The 20,278-nt window shown below is 43.0% G+C and overlaps 1 protein-coding gene across 4 annotated transcripts in view; it reads left to right on the top strand.

The window, feature by feature from the left end:
• Positions 1–20,278, top strand: part of LOC138284476 (PRKC apoptosis WT1 regulator protein-like) — a 317,310-nt gene that overhangs the window by 104,267 nt on the left and 192,765 nt on the right. The window lies entirely within an intron of this gene.

The following is a 20,278-nucleotide window of genomic DNA, read 5'->3' on the forward strand; positions in this document are numbered from 1 at the left end:
GGATCCTCAAATCTTGCTGTAATAAAAAATACACTCACATATCCACTCAAACACTCACACATTCACTCACAGACCTATGCAGACCCTCACGAACCCCTGACAGACCCACTGGGACACTTCCACACCAACTCACAGACCCTCTCAGGCACTCACATACCCACTCGGACATTTAGACGCCCACTCACACTCACAAACCCACTTACAGACATACTCAGACACTCACACACCCTGTCACAGACATACACAGACACTCACAGACTCACTCTCAGACCCCCTCAAACACTCACACCCACTCACAGTCACATGCAGGCTGTCTCACACCCACTCACAGCCCCTCAGACACTCATACACCCACTCACAGACCTACTCAGACACACACACACTCACAGAAATTCACACACCCACACACAGACATACACAGACACTCACAGACTCACTCTCAGACCCCCTCAAACACTCACACCCACTCACAGTCACATGCAGGCTCTCTCACACCCACTCACAGTCCCTCAGACACTCATACACCCACTCACAGACCTACTCGGACACTCACAAATCCACTCAGACACTCACCAATGGAGTCACACACACAAACTTACTTACAGACCCACTCGGGCACTCACAAACCCACTAACAGACCCATTCAGACACTAACAAACCCATTTACACACCCACTCAGACACCCACAATTGTACTCACAGACCTAGTCAGACACTCACACACCCCCTCACAGAAATTCACACATCCACTTACAGACCCACATAGACTCTCGCACACCCACTCACAGACCCCCACACACACTCTCAACCTCAGACCCACTCAGCCACGTACCCACTCACTCATAGTCTCATGCAGGCTTTCTCACATCCACTCTCAGACCCACTCAAACACTCACAGACCCACTTACAATCACATACCCACTCAGACACTCGCTCACCCAGTCACACTCACAAACCCACTAACTGACCCTCTCAGTCACTCATACACCCAGTCACACTCACAAACCCACTAACAGACCCACCCAGACACTCACAAACACACACACACACACACACACTCAGACATCCACACACCCACTCAGACACTCACACCCACTCACAGAAATTCACACACCCACTCACAGACCCACATAGACACTTACACACCAGTTCACACACTCACACAGACACACACTCACTCTCTGACACCCAAAAACTTACAGTCCCTTGCATCATATCTTACACCCACTCACTGACACACTCAGACACTCACACCCACTCACAGACCCACTCAGCCTCACACACACCCACTCACAGACCTGACCCAGTCAGACAATTGCAGACTCACACACTCACAGTCCCACTGAGACACTCACACACCCACTTAGACCCTCACACACCTACTCACAGATACTCACACACCCAATCACAGAGCAGACCCAGTCAGACACTCACACACCCACTCACAGAAATTTACACATCCACTTACAGACCCACATAGACTCTCACCCACCCACTCACAGACCCACTCACTCAGACACCCACTCAGCCACTTACACACTCACTCACAGTCTCATGCAGGCTTTCTCACAACCTCTCTCAGACCCACTCAAACACTCACAGACCCACTTACAATCACATACCCACTCAGACACTCGCACACCCAGTCACACTCACAAACCCACTAACTGACCCTCTCAGACACTCACACAGCCAGTCACACTCACAAACCCACTAACAGACCCACTCAGGCACTCACAAACACACACACACCCTCTCAGACACTCACACCCACTCTTACAGAAATTCACACACCCACTCACAGACCCACATAGACACTTACACACCAATTCACAGACTCACACAGACACACACTCACTCTCTGACACCCAAACACTTACAGTCCCTTGCATCTTCTCTTACACCCACTCACTGACACACTCAGACACACCCATTCACACCCCACTCAGGTACTCGCACACCCACTCACGGACCAGACCCAGTCAGACAATCGCAGACTGACTCACACACTCACAGCCCCACTGAGACACTCACACACCCACTTAGACCCTCACACACCTACTCACAGATACTCACACACCCAATCACAGAGCAGACCCAATCACACAGACATCCACTCAGAGACCCAGTCACACACCTACTCAGAGATCCACTGAGACACTCAGACACCCAATCACAGACCCACACAGGCACTTGCACACCCACTTAATGCTATTCACACATCCACTCACAGACCTACACAGACACTCATACATCCACTCACAAACCCATTCAGACACTTGCAGACCCATACCACCACTGACACACTCATTCATACACCTATAAAACTACTTCCACACCAACTGACACATCCTTAAGTGTTGATGGTGTGTACTGATGAGTGTTTTTGGTTTGTAAATCCACAATGGAGCTGCAGATCCAAATAATAATAAAAAAAAGGAATTGAAAATGAAAGAAACCTGTCTTTGGAAAAAGGATTGGCTCTGAAAAGGGCCTTTGTATTTTTGATGTGTATATGATGTTGTGGTCTCTGAGGGATACAGAAACAGTTTTACTGATATGTTCCCTGCATTTGTCTATCCGTGGACAAAGCTCAGTTGACCACTTCCATTTCTGCATTTGGCAAATGTTAGAGAACACCAAGGCAGTGTTTGAGAAAAGTGCCATTAATTTACCTAAGGTATCCTTCATTAAGATTTCAGTCCTACCCCAGAAATTGTGCCTAGGTCATTGCCACCACAGTGCACAAATATGAGGTCTGAATGCTTGCAATCCAGAATGCTTTGAACCAAAGGCAGCAACTGCTGCCACCTTAAGCCTCTCTGGCAAACCCAAGCAATGTACACATTAGGTAAACCAAAACTATGATTCACAATCCACACACTGACCATTTTGGAGGCAAACAGGATAGTACACAGCAGAAGGCTGCGGCTGAATGGGACAGCTTTTAAAATGAAAAGCAGCTAAAATGGAGGACAGCACCTAAAATATATACTAAGACAACTGACTTGATGGTAGAGATGTGCAGGTAAATAAAATGATGTAGTGATTTTGAGAAAAAAGTAGCTACATCTGTGATTGGCTTTGAACATTTTTAAAAATTGCAAACAGTTAACCACACCTGGCGCAGTTTAATTGAAGCTAGTATGCTGCCTATAGAAAGTCATGTACACTTTTGACCTAATAATAGCTAGAGAGTTTTCTCTAGCAAACATGTTTTCTATGGAAACAGAGCCAGAAGAATGGGGGGAGGAAGGGAATAGAAAGACTGTACTGTGAAACTTAAAATCACAGTGGTCTACAAACATTGATTGTTAGGAAGTGTTTGGGTTATGAATTAGTATTTTGTAATAATGTAAAATCTAAATTAAAAGTGTTAACAGAACATTGTGAAATGCTTTTACGGGCTCCAGTGTGGATCCATGCATTCTCCAGAAATTTACACGGAGGGGGGTGGCTGCGCTGGGTGCTACAATCGATCTGTGCACAAACACTACTAAATAGGGCTTTTCTAACATAAGTATTAGAAAGGATTAAAACTTTGGTAAGAGACACGAAGCAGTTTAAGAGGAGAAGTGCAGCACTAAAGCAAAAACAACATATTAAGAGTGTAGTTTATAAAACATCTGCTGTGAAGAGGAGCCTATTTATCTTGATACTAAATGAGCACACCAGTTAAAACAGTATTGTGAATGAAGAGAAAACCCCAAAACAGGCTTATTAACAAAACTAACTTTTGCCAATTTTTTTAAGGTGAATGGAAGCACATGTCTAGTACAGAGCTTTTCTTTATTGAAGAAAACTACATACAAAAGAACACATTAGTGCATGCAGTTGATTCAAGTGGTCATTCTTATGAGATAAAATATGGTCCCATGTCAAAAGGGGAGACGTTCCTAGAAATGTAGCTGAAAAGATAGTTGAAGCAGTACAAGGAAGGCCTAGACATGCCTCTGTATATAAATGTGACTGTAACAGTATTTGTAGTCTTCAGGAGCAATCAATTGATATATTAAGACATTTTCTGTGTTGCAAGAATTAGATCCATGTAAAATTAGGAAATATACTAACTTACATGGACAGTCACTAGTCTGTCTAAGAAACTGTGCAGAAGCACCTTTCAGCATTTTTGAATGTTGACTGTTCATCATTCTAAAATGTGAAATCTAGTTAGAAGACTTTACTTTGTAAAGAGTCCAGTGTTGAGTTTAGGAGAAATGAATAAATCCCCTTTGTATGATATACTATCAAAGGTAAAAAAAAGTGAAGATATTCAGTTATGTTTCTTTGCTTCTGAGGAGGAATGCAGAATAAGTGAGGAGGTGGTATGTCCAGGTGCAGAGGAACAGAACACAGATTTTAGTACTGATAACTTTGCACAATAAATTGCAAAGTTTAGTGCAGATTTTACTGAGAAACTCAACTGTGTTCATATTTGTTGTCGACACACTCACTACAAAAGGCAAACTCAAAATGTTGATCTGTTCTCAAAAACTGAAGAAGAAAACAGAGATAAGTGGCTAGATTTTGCTGTGTATTTATTTGTGGAGGAATGCTTTGATTTTTCAACACAACAAATCATATGTAAGTATTGCTATGACAAATTAGAGGACAAAAATGTCTGCCACAGCAATGTATAACACAATAGAGTTGATTCAAATTCCAGAGGAACTTTGACATTTAAATATTTATGAGACCAGTCTGATATAATCTGTTCAGCCTTTGCAAGCAATGCATGGGATAACTTACTTGAGTTTTTGAGAGAAGTAAACTCTTACATTAAGGCAACCAATTTGAATTCTGTATAGAAAAAAAGTGGCAAATGTGTTATTTTAATACTGCAATGCTGCAGAGCCAATGACAATAAATTGGAAACAGAGATTACACATTTTAAAGCAGGACAAATATCTATTTATGGAAAAACATATACTACTGTGGATATCAGATTTCATGAAGGACTCACTGTTACATCTGGACACCACACTGTCTATGTAAGAAGTAACCCTGGGTGGACAGAATGTAATGATAGCAACCTCAACTTCAAACAAAGATTGCCTTTTGAGTTACCAAATTCATATAATTTCTTTTTGGAACCAAAGTTTTAAGAAGGATTAAAATGCCAATAAGTGAAATAATTTAGTTGTAGTGGATACATTCTCTGTATTTATGACATAAAACGGCCTACCAGGGGTGATGTCTTTATAAGGTTTTCTATATGCTGGTGTGCAGTTAATACTGCAATGATCCAGAGCCGATGGGAGTAAATAGATAACAACCTTTAAAAAAGGACAAATATATTTTTCTGAAAATACATATACTACTATGACTGCCATATTTCATGAAGGAATTACTGTTACATCTGGATACTACAGTGTGTAATTCAAAAGTAAAAGAAGATGAACATAATCAAATGGCAGCAATGTCAAATTCAAACAAAGGCTACCTTAAAAGCTACCAAATTGTTTTCTTTTCTTGCTTGAACCAAAGTCTTAAGGAGGATTACAATTGCAAGAGTGAAATAGTGTAATTGTACTTCATGCATTATCAGTATTGATGACATCATACGGCATACAATGGGTGATGTCTTTATAAGGCTTTTTACACCCACTGTCTTTTAAATCTATTGTTGGTACTTTAGCAGTTTTAATAATGAAGGGGTTATTTTTTAGCATATGTTTCTTTAGAATAGATGAATGAGTATAGATAAACAATCAATTAAATAATTGTTCTTAGTGCAATGCATAGTGCTGCTTATTTACAGTGACATACTGTTTAGTTCTGTTTTTTTATACAATCTATGATTGTTTTTTCCCCACTGTGCAAGGATGATTATTTATAAGTTACAGCATTTATGATGTATTAGTATAAAACCCTGAGAACAGTAAAAAAGGGAAAATTAAATGCTTACATTTAATGTAAGATAGTATGAAAGCATAAGAAATGTCCACTGTTTTGTTCAGATTATGAACTTATGCATTGCAGATATTAAAACTTTATTGTGTAACTTTATAAAACATAATGCTAACTTATATTTATGTTTTTTTCTTTTCATACAGCTAAATGGCACCATGTATTGGAGTAATGTAATTTACTACGTTGTTATTTCTGTGTTCAACAAAGTTACATTCACAAGGCACCTACTAACACACCTAGGCACACACCGTTACAATCACTGACACACCCATGCATGCACTGATTCACACACTGACACACCCAGGCACACATTATTGCAGGCGCTGACATGTCCAACCAAACACTAATACACCCACTGACACACCCAACCAAACATTAATGAAGCCAGTAACATACCTAGGCACACCCCAATGCATACAACAACACATCTAGCCACACACTGATGCAGATACTGGCACACCCAACTAACCACTATTGCAGCTAGTAATTTACCTAGACACACACTGAAACACCCAGGCACATATGAATATAGACACTGATCCCCCAACCAAACACTTATGCACCTACTAATACACCCAGGCACACACTGCTACACACACTGGCACACCCAACCAAACTCTAATGCACCTACTAACACACCCAGGCACATGTCAATGCAGAAACTAGCCCACCTAGGCACACACTGATGCAGACACCTGACACACTCAACCAAACACTGATACAGACACTTGCACACGCAGCCAAACAGTAATGCAGCTACTAACTCACTCAGGCACACACTGACACACCTATGCACATAACAATACAGACACTGACACACCCAAGCACACACTGATACAACTAGTGATATACGTAGGCACATACTGATACAGACACTGACACACCCAGGCACACACTCATACACCCACTGACACACCCAGTCACACACTTATACAACCTATGACACAACCAGACAGACACTGATACAGACATTGACATACCCCTGCACACATCACTACAGACACTTACATACCCAGGCACACACCGATGCAGACTTTGAGACATCCAGCTAAACAATAATGTATACACCGACACACCCAGGCACACAATGATACAGACACTGACATGCCCAAAGAAAGACTCTTGCAGCTACCAACACATACAGGCATATGCCGATATAGTCACTGACAAACCTCTGCACACACCAATACAGACAATGGCACTCCAAGGCACACGTCACTGCAGACAGTGACACACCCAACCAAGCACTAATGCACCTGCTAACACACCCAGGCACACACATCAATGCATACACTGACACACCCAGGTACATACAAATGCAGACACTGACACACCAAACCAAACAGTAATGCAGTTACTAACACACTGAGGCGCAAGTGTATGTAGACACTGACACACCCAACCAAACACTGGCACACCCAACCAAACACTAATGCAGCTACTAACTCACCTAGACACACATCGATGCAGACACTGACACACACATGCACACACCAGTACAGATACTGACACATCTGATATGAGTAGTAATACACCCAGGTACACTCTGATACATCCACTGACAGGCTTACCAGAGACCCAGGGAGACACTTAGACCTCCAGAAGTACTCATGCAACATATATCCACTGACACACTCACTAACACATACATTTAGTCACGTGCACATCCCTTTCCATTTAAGACATACAGATGCCATTGCAAAACATTTGCTACTGTCTTCTATAATACTTTAGAGGTTCATTTACCCTTGGTAAATATTAAAGTAGTCACATGTCCTATTTTAATTCCACTTATATGGGATGTATCACATATACACATATAAAAGCTCACAAACACTTAAACAGACCTATGTACAGAAATGTAAAACACTGTTAGCTCTTTGAGCAGATGGAGCTTTTTTGTTTGATCAGATGGAATTGTTCTAAAAAGAGCTGTTTGTATTTTCTAGAAGGATATTCTAATATATATTTTTTTGCAACAAAAAGGAACATGGTATTAAAAATATGGAGTAAGGGAACTAGAAAGAAGCAACTGGCTTCTGTGTTCAGAAAACATTAAGTGGTAACTGGAAGCAAACAAAAACAACAAAAAAAAACCTAACAATGATGATTCTTCACTGTGTCAAAGAATGCAGCCACAGAAGACACCTTTAGAGCAAGGGGCATTGGGCATTTCACAGTGAGTAACCATCTCACTTAACTCTTGGCAGACAGCTGGAAAACGAACTACTGCAGATGATGATAGTTCTCCCAATGGTGCTATAGAAGTAGATGGTCCTGCTGCACCTGTCTTCTCCAGCATCATCCAGGTGTAGACCCTTTCGTGAATAGTTTTTAAGTGTATCCACATTAGAACTGGTTCCATGGGAATACTTTTTCACAGTTCCTCTGGATAACTGCTTGCCATAAATATTGCATTGCAGATACTTAGCAGTGACCTTCTTTTCCCCTAAAGGTATTGTAAAATACTTTCAAACATCACTCTCTTTTTTTGGATGTGGTTTATTGTATTCATCATCCACACAGGTTTTGGATGTACTTCCTGCACAGAAGATGAAGCTGCAGCCATTTTCAATTGTAATACACAAAAGTGAAGAAAAAAGCAGATCACCACTGGTACTTGATCCTGTCTCCACAGTGGTGAATGGACAATCTACTGATTTGGGGTGTGGTATTCACATATTGATGGATGGAGTCCTAATGTATCCAATCAAAAGACAAGATTTAGGTGTGTCATTGAGTGAACTTGTGGATCCAGTCCATAGATCCGTGGATTTGCGAAGCACATAAAATAAGTAACTCTGTTGAAAAACAGATAGAGGGTGGCATATATATAAATATATATATGTATATGTGTATATATATATATACATACATATATATATATTTATATATGTGTGTTCACAGTGATGTCATCAATGAGATTATTGTGGAATCTATATTTAAAATAATTTTAAACATTTTTGACTAAGACGAATTCACAGATTTGTTCAGAACACGTGATCAGAAGTACTCTAGTCTTACTTTTCAGACCTTCGGAGGATCCGTGGTTCACAAAAACAAATACATTTTTTTTATTCATTTTACAAAATGATTAGATATTATACATTGAGAACATTTGTCATTTTAAACTTTAAAACATATTTAAGCTATATTTATTTAAAAAAGGATTTGGCAACTTAAAAAACCCCATTAAATATCAAAATTTAATAGTATCACACTTTGTACTATAAATTACCTTTAGAATTATTCTAAATAATCTCTAGATTTGATAGAGATACAATTTAGTAAAAATAAATAAACAATAAAAATTCACTGAAAACAACAAAGGGTAAAATCATCATTATTTGGTGGGGGGGAGGGTTTGTCTGCATGGTGGTGGCGGGGTGGAGTGTACTGCCTTTCCGCTGTTGTATGCCCTGGCGGTGGGTGGAGGTTGCAGGATTTTTGGAGGTTTAACTTTTTGGCATCATTATTCGGCAGTGTGCAGTCCACCGCCACTGATGGTCTTATGTTCACTGTCTCCACGGCGGTCAGCGGTGATTACCGCCGAGTTCATAATGAGGGCCTAAGTTTCTATTATATGTGGGGGCCGTGTGGCCTCCCCACACCCTGGGGACCACCACCTCCCCGGGACCAAATGGTTTAAAAATAGTAGGGGAGGACCCCATTGGTCCCCTGGGATCACCACCTTCCCAGGACTTTAATGAAAGTAAAGCAGGGGTGTCCATCGCTGATCCCTAGCCCCAGGGACCAACTCCTCCCTGGGGCTAAATTCTAACAATTGAGGGGGGCGCGTGCCCCCCCCCCCCACATGGAGCCATGGATGGCCCTGGGGACTGGGGACAGCTCCCACTCAGCAAAAGCAAACATAACATAACTCTGCTTTCTGCAAGCAGGAGCTTGCAGAAAGCTGAGTTTTCATCTGTTTCCCCGCATGCAAATATGCGTGCAGGGAAACAGATGAAAACATTGCTCCTGCAAGCGGGGGGCTGCTATTTAGTCAGGAGCCAGCTGGGAATGGGGTCCCTGTGGCCACAATTGGCCTAGGGAAGGTGGCAATATCGTCCCCTCCCTTGTGGAAAATGTATTTGGTCCCGGGAGGTGGTGGCCCCGGAGCCCAAGGGTCCTTATGCCCCTCCTTATAAATATTTTCCATAGTAACCATGAGGAGGTGGTGGTCCCGGGCCTGGGGGGTCCTCTCCCCACATAATTATAAAATGTAGCCCTGGGGAGGTGGTGGTCCCCAGGGCTCGTGGGGGGGGGTGGTACGCGTAGCCCCACCCAAATATCTTTTAAATGTTGTCCTGGGAAGGTTGTGGTCCCAGGGACATGGGGAGTTGGTGGTCCCTGGGGCCCGGAGGGGGCATGCGGCACCCGATATTTTTTTTTACTGTTGTCCCAGGGAGGTGGTGGTCCCCAGGACAGTTGGGTAGTCTATGTGGCCCTACACTCTAAGATTTTCTATTATGTAGCCCTGAGGAGGTGGTGATCCCTGGGGCCCAGAAGGGGCCTTCTGTCCCACCAATATATGTAAATAATGTTTCTCCCTTTAAACTACAAACCCCTTTGGCCGTTCATGGTGCAGAGTTTGGCGCTTAAATCAGGTTCACCATAGGGCCTGGTCACAGGCCAGGTTCTGCGGCCAACACCTGCCGCACACAGCCTAAGGCTGTGCAAGGCACGGGGTTGGTGTGGTTATTGGGGGGTGGCTGCAAGCCCTGTGACCAAGCCCTGCCACACATGGCCAAAGGCAGGGGTTTGGGTGGTTATAGGGTTTGGTTAGCTACAGGGCCACGCAGGGCCTTTGGTGGTTGAATTGACGTATAGTAATTAAAATTACTTTATGTTTAAAAAAAAAATTGAAATTCACTGAAAAAACAAAGGTTAAAGGGAAGTTATAGTTAGACTCATTTTAAATGTAGCAAAGCATAGAAATTCACCTGTTATACTGAGTTATCTCAAGTGACTATAACTTGTGCCCTAAAGTACTATCACTCGCCCCCTCGCCATGCACTGCTAATTACCCCACAGATTACAGCACTCGTGACATCTTTGATAACATCATTGCTAATATTAATGTAACATTTGCAGTAAAACTTTTGAAGAAAAAACTGTACTTGAGAAGGCGTGAGTTATTGTTACCTTAAAGCACGAGTTATAGCTACTTGAGATAACTCTGAAAATAACAGGTGAATTTATATGGTTTTGTACGTTTAAAATGTGAGCCTAACTATGACATCCCTGTAACCTTTGTTTTTTTAAGTGAATATATAAATATGAAAGTTCATACATATATATATATATCTCTGTATATTTCACAACAAAAGACCACGTTGTAGCCTTCACAATCTTGCTGCTGTTGCCAATGCGGGAGTTGTAGCCAAGCCTCTAATATATTTAAAGCAAAATTAAAAGCGTTGCACTCCAGGAACCAGTTCTCAGCTATATTTTTATTCAGCTAAACACGAGTGCTCCCACCACTGCCCCCACCCACTGACGCATTTCGTTCACTAAGTTCTTGATCACGGATATCCAGTTTTGATTTTGTTTTAATTTTATATATATATATATATATATATATATCATCCAAAATACTTCTTAAAAATAAGTATTTTGGATGATTTATAGGGTTCGTCACCCTGTTGCAGCCTGCCATGTTGGATACAGACCTTCACGCGATTTAAAGCATTATTTATATATATATATATATATATAAAAATATATATATGCACACAAACACACACACATTGGCAAAGTCAATTGGTCTAACCTAGGCAAAAGCTATTGACTTTGTTAAGGTATTGATGACTCATTTTGTACCACTGCAGCAATGCAGCATTGCTGAAACTTAAGAAAAAAGTTCAGTGACAAGGCCAGCACTGCTCGCCCTATAGCATTGTTTTTATTCAGCCATGCTGCACAGCAGCCACTCTGTTGTGCAACATGGCTAAAGCACATTGGTAAGCCAATATCTCTTGCATAGGCGAGACCTTTTGGCTTTGCCAATGCTTGTTTCTCTAGTCAGCTTTCCGTCATGTATTGCTGCATTAGTTGTCTCAGAGCCTCATGCGTAAGCTGGGGAAAGGGTATTAAAGAAGCAAGCAAACTGGCTGTGCAGTGGGTGCTCCAGTGGCAGGCCAGAGGTGTGCCAGAGGCACGCCATTCTCCGCCACTTTCACTCAGCGCCCAGCCATACTGCCAGTTTGATATTGCTTCCTGTGATACGTCACCGATTTGTCTCAGTTGCGACTCCCTGCTCAATCTTTTTTCACCCCAATATGTTTTGGACACAGGGATTGAGATTTTAAAATCGGGGGACTTTCATATTGAAAATCCTCCTTCTATATTCATATGACTTGATTTTTAATTAACTTAGCTCAGATGTTAAGAATCGCTTAGTGGTACAAGATTTGGTCTACTAGCACAATTTGGATATTGCTTGTTTTAGGGAGACTTGGATCAAGGACAACGGCAATGTCATCCTGAATTACTTGATACTCCCTAATTATAATGGTGTTTTTTCTGATTAAAAAAATATGGCTGAATTGGCACTAAATTGGATTCCTATTCTACTACTGCACTTGAATGTGTTCTGTTGGCCTCACTGATCAGGCAGCCTTTAACCTTTCTGGTTAGCCTTTAGACCTTCCAGGGAGGTAAGGAGTAGAGGAGCAGGGTTTACACTCCGAGGGGACTGGCTTACAATCTGTTAGCCTCAGCACTTTTTCAGGTTAAGTCGGACCTAGCTTCTACATTGTTAAAGGTGGGTTCAACTTGCATTTCCGTAACCCTGTGCTCGTGTCTCATGCAAAATTTGAACAAAAAACAAAAAGTCTCTTTTCAGCAGTCTATGAGTATACCTTCCCCCACACACTACGAATATTTGTTCAAACACTTTTCAGCGGAAGATATATAAATCTTTCTCTGTCCATTGGTCACACCACTGTTCGTTCCTTTTTCATATACTCCTCATAGACTGTCAAGTTAAAGGCTTGGCCAGTGCCTATTCTGAAGCACAGAAACTGGAAGAATGTTTTGGTTGAATCTTTAGCATCTTACATGGGTGTTGATGAACTCATCACCGGAGTCAGATCCTCAACACCTTCTGGACAATTACAGTGCCAAGATTAGTACAACTTCCCCCAAATTGCCCCTCTGAAGCAGAAGTCCTCAAAACAGGTTTGTACCTTGTGTTGTTGGTTTTTCACTTCCCTTTTACAAATGAGATGGTCATATCGAAATTTAGAACGCTTTCACTGTCAGTTATAATCCTTCATCAAAAATGAAATGGCAGACACTTAACTGTGGCTATAAACATGGAATTAAAGAAGCTGATACAACTTTCTATTTTTATAACATCTGTAATGCTTCAAACATGACTAGCGCGTTTTTTTTCTTCCATTGGAGAACTCAGAGACCATCCTAGGCACAGAAATATTCTAAGTTATTGTATTCCTTTTCTTAATTTGGAGGATTTCTCTTTGCTAATCCTCTGTAGCAAACCATCAGGATCCTTGGTAGATATTACTAAGATTGCATAAAAGTATTTTACTAGTAGAACAGTCTCAGATTATGGCCATTCTCAGTGCCTCTCTATATAAACCTGAAGTGTTAAGTAAGGATGTGTGACCTCTATTGAAAAAACCTTTGCTGGATTCTGACAATCTTGCTGTCATCCAATCTCTCTCTGCTTCCCCATGTCGAACAGCACTGTTCCACCAGTTAGCAGAGAATGTAGAGGTTAATGCTCTCCTATATCCCTTTAAAGTAGATTTGCCTTGGTTATAGTACGCACGTGGTAGTAGTGCCAGTACTGCATGAACTGTGCCATTGCACTGACAGTATCCGTGGGGCTTTTATTTTACTCGATCTGTCATCAGTGTTTGATGCAGTAGATTGCTGACTCTATTTTAACAAGGAATCTGCAGCATATAATAATGTCTTTTATTAGGGCTATCACTATGATGCTAAAGTGAGGTAAATAATGCAAGTTTGTTAACGTTGCTCAGTTACTCAAGTGGTTAATGAACATTCTGGAGTGATGTGTGCGTAACCTCTTGTTGCTGGTTTAAATCCATCCTAAATAGTAGTCTGGTTATGTGTTTATATTATCAGTGCCTGTGGGAAAACTGGGCTGATTGCAGAAGACTCCTAACTTTTTGCCCCCATTTTTCACTTATACTGGTGTTTTTCTGATTCTGATGGTGAACGGGTCCCTGCTAAACAATCCCAAGGCCTGTGCTCTGATTAAAATGAATATGCAAATTAGGCTAATTATAATTGGCTGTACGAACCTAAATGTAAGTTCCTAGAATATGGTATGGGAATGTAGGTTTAGTGACCCCAGCATAGATACTACGCCCATATGTGCACTGCTGTGGTGCCCAGTGCTATTTTAAAAGCAGGCCTGCCTTGCTGGCTTCTTTTAAGTTAAAGTTAACCTCAAATTTTACTTTGGAATTAAAAGTACTTCCAAGGTCCTGAGCTACCTTATTTTTACACATAAGTCACCCCTAAGGTATCCCCAGGTGTGGATGCAGTGTAGCTAAAATTCAACAACTTGCCACTGTTGAATTTAATATAAATATTACTTGGAAAATGTTTAAAAATTCTTTCTAAAAGTTATCAGTTTCCGCCCTGCAGTGCCATTCTCTCATTTGTCAGCCTCTGGCAGCCTGGGCCAGACTGCCTTAATGATGTGTGAAGTGGCCTGGGCTGAAACAAAGGAAGCATCTAGTGGAAGTAGAGCTGCTTCAGCAGATGGTAGAATAGGATGAGAGTAGAGCAGCCAAACTGGACTTCAAAGGAGGGAAGGGCATTTGGGACAGCAACAGGACTTCCCCCATTTCCTGTGGCCCCAGACAACCAGGTACCCCCTGATTAGAATAGGAGAGGGCTGGAAAGGGGTGTGTTAAGGAAACCTTAGCTACAACAGTGGGTGGACTCAGCCACATCTAAACTCTAAGAATAAATTTTTGCCATCTTGGATTTTGGAGGAATGTTGCTCCCTGGGATTGATTTTTGCCACACTTCCCAGGACGTCCTCACTGAAGAGGATGGTGGTCTGCATGTGATTGGACAGGAGCACCCCCTGCTTTCCATGCCAGTAGCAAGGATAAATGTGGCGGAGCTGCACCACACTTCAGCTCCCTACTGGAAAAAGACAAGAAGAAGAAGGACTGCCCCGCTGGACCCCTGGCCTTCACCTGGACACAGCAGTGAGGAGGACTGCACCAGCTGCACACTTTGGGCTTCACCAACAAAAAGGACTTTGCCTGGCTTCTACTACTCCAAGAAGGGACTCCCTGTAAGCTACAGGGAGATAAGAGCTGACCATAGCCCTCTGCATCAAGCCTTGCAAAAATAGACCAGATGACCAGTGAACAGTGACCAGTGGTCATTTAAGGATTTGAACCAGGTGCATTCTGGGAGTTTGAGTCCTAACCCCCAAGAGCAACTCTGAGCTTCTCGAACCTTGGGGTGAGTTGTGGACACCTAAAGGACCTTAAAATTACTTTTGGAAGAAGATCCAGAAGTTTGGAGCAACTTAAGAAAAAAGCTCCATAAGTGGACCGACCCGATGTCGTGAGTCAAGCTGGCCTGACTTGCAGGTTCGTCCCGCTGAAAAGCTCCGGAGCCCCAGACTTCCAGGATTTAACCGGGGGCTTGTGGAAAGGCAATCTGATGACATTGCATCAAAATCAGCTTGCTATGGAAGGTCAACCGATGTCGGGGGAAGTAAAGCTCCAAAAAGTTTCTAAGTTCGTAGGTAAAAGTATGACCGAAGCTTCCAGCGCAGTGTATCAGAGGAGGGCTCCATCTAAGTCGACTTGGTCCCAGACGAAGATTTCCGTCCTGAAAAAGTTTCTAAGTCCGAACGTAGGAACCTGGACTGAAACCTCCTGCAACATGTATCTGAAGAGGGCTTCAGCGAGGTCGGCCTCAACTTGTAACTTTTTCCCGGGTGAGGAAAAATCTTCAAAAAAATGACTTAGGCCCTCGTTAAGTCATTGGTGGTAAAAACTGCCTACCGCTGCAGCAGCGGCTGCCAAAAGACCGTCGCCACGGCTCACATCGTCCACCATAAAATGACCACAGCCAGATTTCCACCACAAGAAGGGTGGAAATCTGTCTGTAGTCATGCTGGCAGACGGTGTTAAGGTGGCGCTGCTACCACCAGCAACACCACGCCAGTAGACCTCCGCCAGACGTAGTATGAAAAATAATACGGCCTGGCAGGGTTCGCTGGGGGGTGCTGCTGGCGGTAGCAGCGCCCCGTCCTGTCCCCTGCCGGAAGACCCCCTGGATTCAGGTAAGTCGGGTTTCCGACAGGGGAGGAGGGTGAGGGGTGTTGTGTGTGGGTGTGTGTGTGCATGTATGTGTGAGTATGTGCGTGCATGCGCATGAGTGTGTAGTGTTGCTTGCATGTGTGTGCATGTGTGAGACTGCATGTATGAATGCAAAATGTGAATGCGTGTCTGCATGTAAGTTTGGATGTGTGTACGGATGTGTGCGTGAATGAATGGATGCATGCTTGTATGAATGCATGTATGCCTGTGTGAGTGAGTGTGTGAAAGCGTGGTGTATGCCAGCGAGTGTGCATGTATGGGGGGAGGATTAAAAGGGGGGAGAGTGCAAGAGTGCATGGGGGTTAGTATGGGGAGCGTTTGGGGGTGGGTCTCCTACCAGTGACAGGAAAGCAATTCCCTGTCACTGGTAGGGCCTACCGCCATGGTTTTCGTGGTATTCCAAATGCCACAACAACCATGGCGGTAGGCATGGTCATAATGCCGCCGGCAGGACAGTAGCAGCTGCCGGGTTTCAGATTGTTATCTTCAGCCCGGCGGCTGCTACCGCCATGGCGGTCGGTGTGGAAGCCAACCCGCTAAGGTCATAATGTGGCAGTATGTATCGCCAGCCTGTTGGCGGTACTTCTGCCACATTAACACTGACCGCTGGGGTCATAATGACCCCCTAAGTGTTAAGGTAAGACTTTAACCAAGGTCTCCCGCTCAGTGCAGCCAAGCAGGGCTCCATCGCAGTCGGCCTCAAATTTTGACTTTGCCCGGGTCGAGTGCGACTAGATGTCCTGATTTTTGATTTCAAAGCGCTAAAAAATGTTTAGGCCCTCATTATAAGATTGGCGGTAAATGCCGCCTACTGCCATGGCAACGGCCGGCAAAAGACCTTCACCGCGGCCATCATCTGTCCGCCAGATTATGACCACAGCCGGATTTCCGCCACAAGAAGGGCAGAAATGTGGCTGTGGCTCTACTGGCAGATGGTGTTAAAGTGGCGCTGCAACCAGCAGCGCCACGCTAGTAGACCGCTGCCAGCCGTATTCTGTCAGTGTTCTGCTGACAGGTGCTGCTTGCGGTAGCAGCGCCCTGTCCCGTCCCCTGTTGGAAGACCCCCTGGATAAAGGTAAGTCGGGTTTCCGACAGGGGATGGGGGTATTGTGTGTGGGGTTGTGTGCATGAATGTGTGAGTGTGTGCGTGAATGCGAATGTGTGTGTAGTGTTGTATGTGTATGTGTATGCATGTGTGAGAATGCGTGTATGAATGGAAATGTGAATGCGTGTTTGTGTGTCAGTGTGAAAGTGTGTCAGAATGAATGGATGCATGCGTGAATTAATGCGTGTATGCATGTGTGAGTGAGTGTGTGTGTATGCGTGGTGCGTGTCTCCCCGTGTGCGTGAATGGGAGGGTGTGGGAACGGAAGGGGGGAAGCGTGGATGGAGGGGTGGTGGGGTTCATCTGGGGAGTGTTTGGGGGGGGTGGGTGAGCCTCCTACCAGTGACAGGGAAGGAGTTCTCTGTCACTTGTAGGGCCTATCGCCATGGTTTTCGTGGCATTACGAACGCCACGAAAACCATGGCGGTAGGCAGGGTCACAATGCCGCCGGCATCACAATAGCAGCCGCCGGGCTGGAGATTGTTATCTCTGGCCTGGCGGCTGCTACTGCTTTGGCAGTCGGAGTGGTATGTTGACGGTGTGGCTGCAGCCAATCCGCCAATGTCATAATGTGACGACATGTACTGCCAGCCTGTTGGCAGTACTACCGCCACATTATCACCGACCACTGGGGTCATAATGACCCCCTTAATCTTTGAAAATCCATTTCTCTGGTTCCCTTTATTGGACTTTTATCATTTTTATGTCATTTTAAAGATAAAAATATAATCGATTTTTATGAATTTGGATTTTTATTGTGTTTTGTGTTTTACTTATTTACTGTTTTGTTGATATTAAATGTTTCACACACCGGTCTCCTAAGTTAAGCCTAACTGCTCATTGCCAAGATACCAAGGGTTGAGCCAGGATTAATTTATTGAGACCTTGACTGGACCTAGTGGGGGTTTGTGGCCTGTTGCTAAGTGTAGGTGCTTACATCCCATTACCAATAATCCACTTTCCAACACTGGAATGGTGCATCTCCCCCCCCCTTTTTTTTTTTTACATTAAAGTATGCCCCCGGAACCTGGCCCACCAGGGTGCTGAAAGAAAAGCAAACGTATGAAACTGCACTTCAAAAAAATAAATAAAACGAATTCTAGGATTCGCGGACCCATCATGGTTTCAAAGGAAAAATTGAAATAAGATGTTTGTTTGGCCCGGGCGGGGACCCCAGCACTAGACCAAGTGTGTCAGGGTATTCCTACCCTGTCCCCTTTTCTTTATTTTGAACTTTAGTTTGGGGACTCAGCTGAGTATGAGTCCCAAAATGGCTGCTCACACTTCCTGGTTAGAATGCGGGCAGCCAATCAGATATCAGCACAGGGAATTTCAGATCCACGGAGGATCTGTGTCACTAGATATAGAATTTAGTTTTTTCTTTAATATCTCAAAAACTACTGAACAGATTTACACCAAATCACAGAAAGGGCACTTTTGAGACCAAAAGCTTGCTTTCTACCAAATTTGGTCCAACAGTTTGGGCTGTAGTTATGTTCAAAATCCTTATGAGAAATTGCATGAAGAAAACGTGTTTTCGGATGCCCCCTTTTTCTCGCCCCCGCTTTATGATTCACCCCAAAACCTTCAAAACCACAGCTGAAGTGAGTGGCAAACTAGTTTTGAAAATCTCGTGAAGATTCATCAAACACCTTAACGTTAATGGCAAAACAAAAAACGCTTTTCCTATGGAAAGTAGCTCTTAACTATAACTACCTACTAGCAACTGTATATATATATATATATATATATATATATATATATATATATATATATATATATATATATATATATATATATATATATATATATAAAAAATATATATATATATATATATGTATATGTATATATAGATATATATATATAGATAAATAGATAGATAGATACTTAAAACAGCAAAGGTTGCAAAGTTGTTATAGTTAGGCTCACATTTTAAATATACAAAATCTAACTGTTACAGTTAGTTATCGCAACTCGCGCCCTCGCCATGCACAGTTTTTTCCTCAAAACATTTACTGTAATGTTACATTGATATTAGCAAAGATGTTATCAAAGATGTAATGAGTGCTGTAATTTGTGGGGTAATTAGCAGTGCATGACGAAGGCGCAAGTTATAATTATGGCATCATATGGGCCCCAGGCCAGCAAAATGGTGTCCAGTAATAGCCATGGATGCTGTGTTCATGTGTCAAGTAAGCAAGTGTAATTTGTCAGTTAAATTCTGTTGAATAAGACCAGATATTTACAAACACAATTTATAGAAATCCACAGAACAATTCTTATATTTAATCATGGGTTTTTCAGTGGAGTTGCAGATTATACTTACTTCCCATGGTTCAACATTTCATCATTTTTAGACCTAGGGACTTTGCTTTCCAAAATATAAATGTAGTTTAAGCTCTGCACATGTAAAGTGTAGCTTGTGTTTGGCGTGCACTTTGGCAAATATCTGGTGCAGTTCTTATGTCATATAACACTGCAGAATTTTGTAATAATGAACTTCTGCTTTAAAATAAGTGGTGGCAGGTTTATTCATAGTATGTGTCAGACAATGCTCATTTTAAAATGCACTTTCAGTCAAATGGATGTCTATTGCAGGCACACTAAGGGGGTCATTCCAACCCCGGCGGGCGGCGGTCGGCGCCCACCTGGCGAGAACCGCCAAATGGCCGATCCGCGGTCGAAAGACCTCTGGGGCCATTCTGACTTTCCCGTTGGGCCGGCGGGCGCTAGCCAATATAGTGCCCGCTGGGCCAGCGGGAAAGAGCCCTGCAACACAGAAGCCGGCTCCGAATGGAGCCGGCGGTGTTGCAGGTGTGCGACGGGTGCAGTTGCACCTGTCACGCTTTTCACTGTCTGCTAGGCAGACAGTGAAAAGCATACTGGGGCCCTGTTAGGGGGCCCCTGCA

This window comes from Pleurodeles waltl, chromosome 3_1 (assembly GCF_031143425.1).
Source record: "Pleurodeles waltl isolate 20211129_DDA chromosome 3_1, aPleWal1.hap1.20221129, whole genome shotgun sequence".
In the NCBI taxonomy this organism is placed as follows: domain Eukaryota; kingdom Metazoa; phylum Chordata; class Amphibia; order Caudata; family Salamandridae; genus Pleurodeles; species Pleurodeles waltl.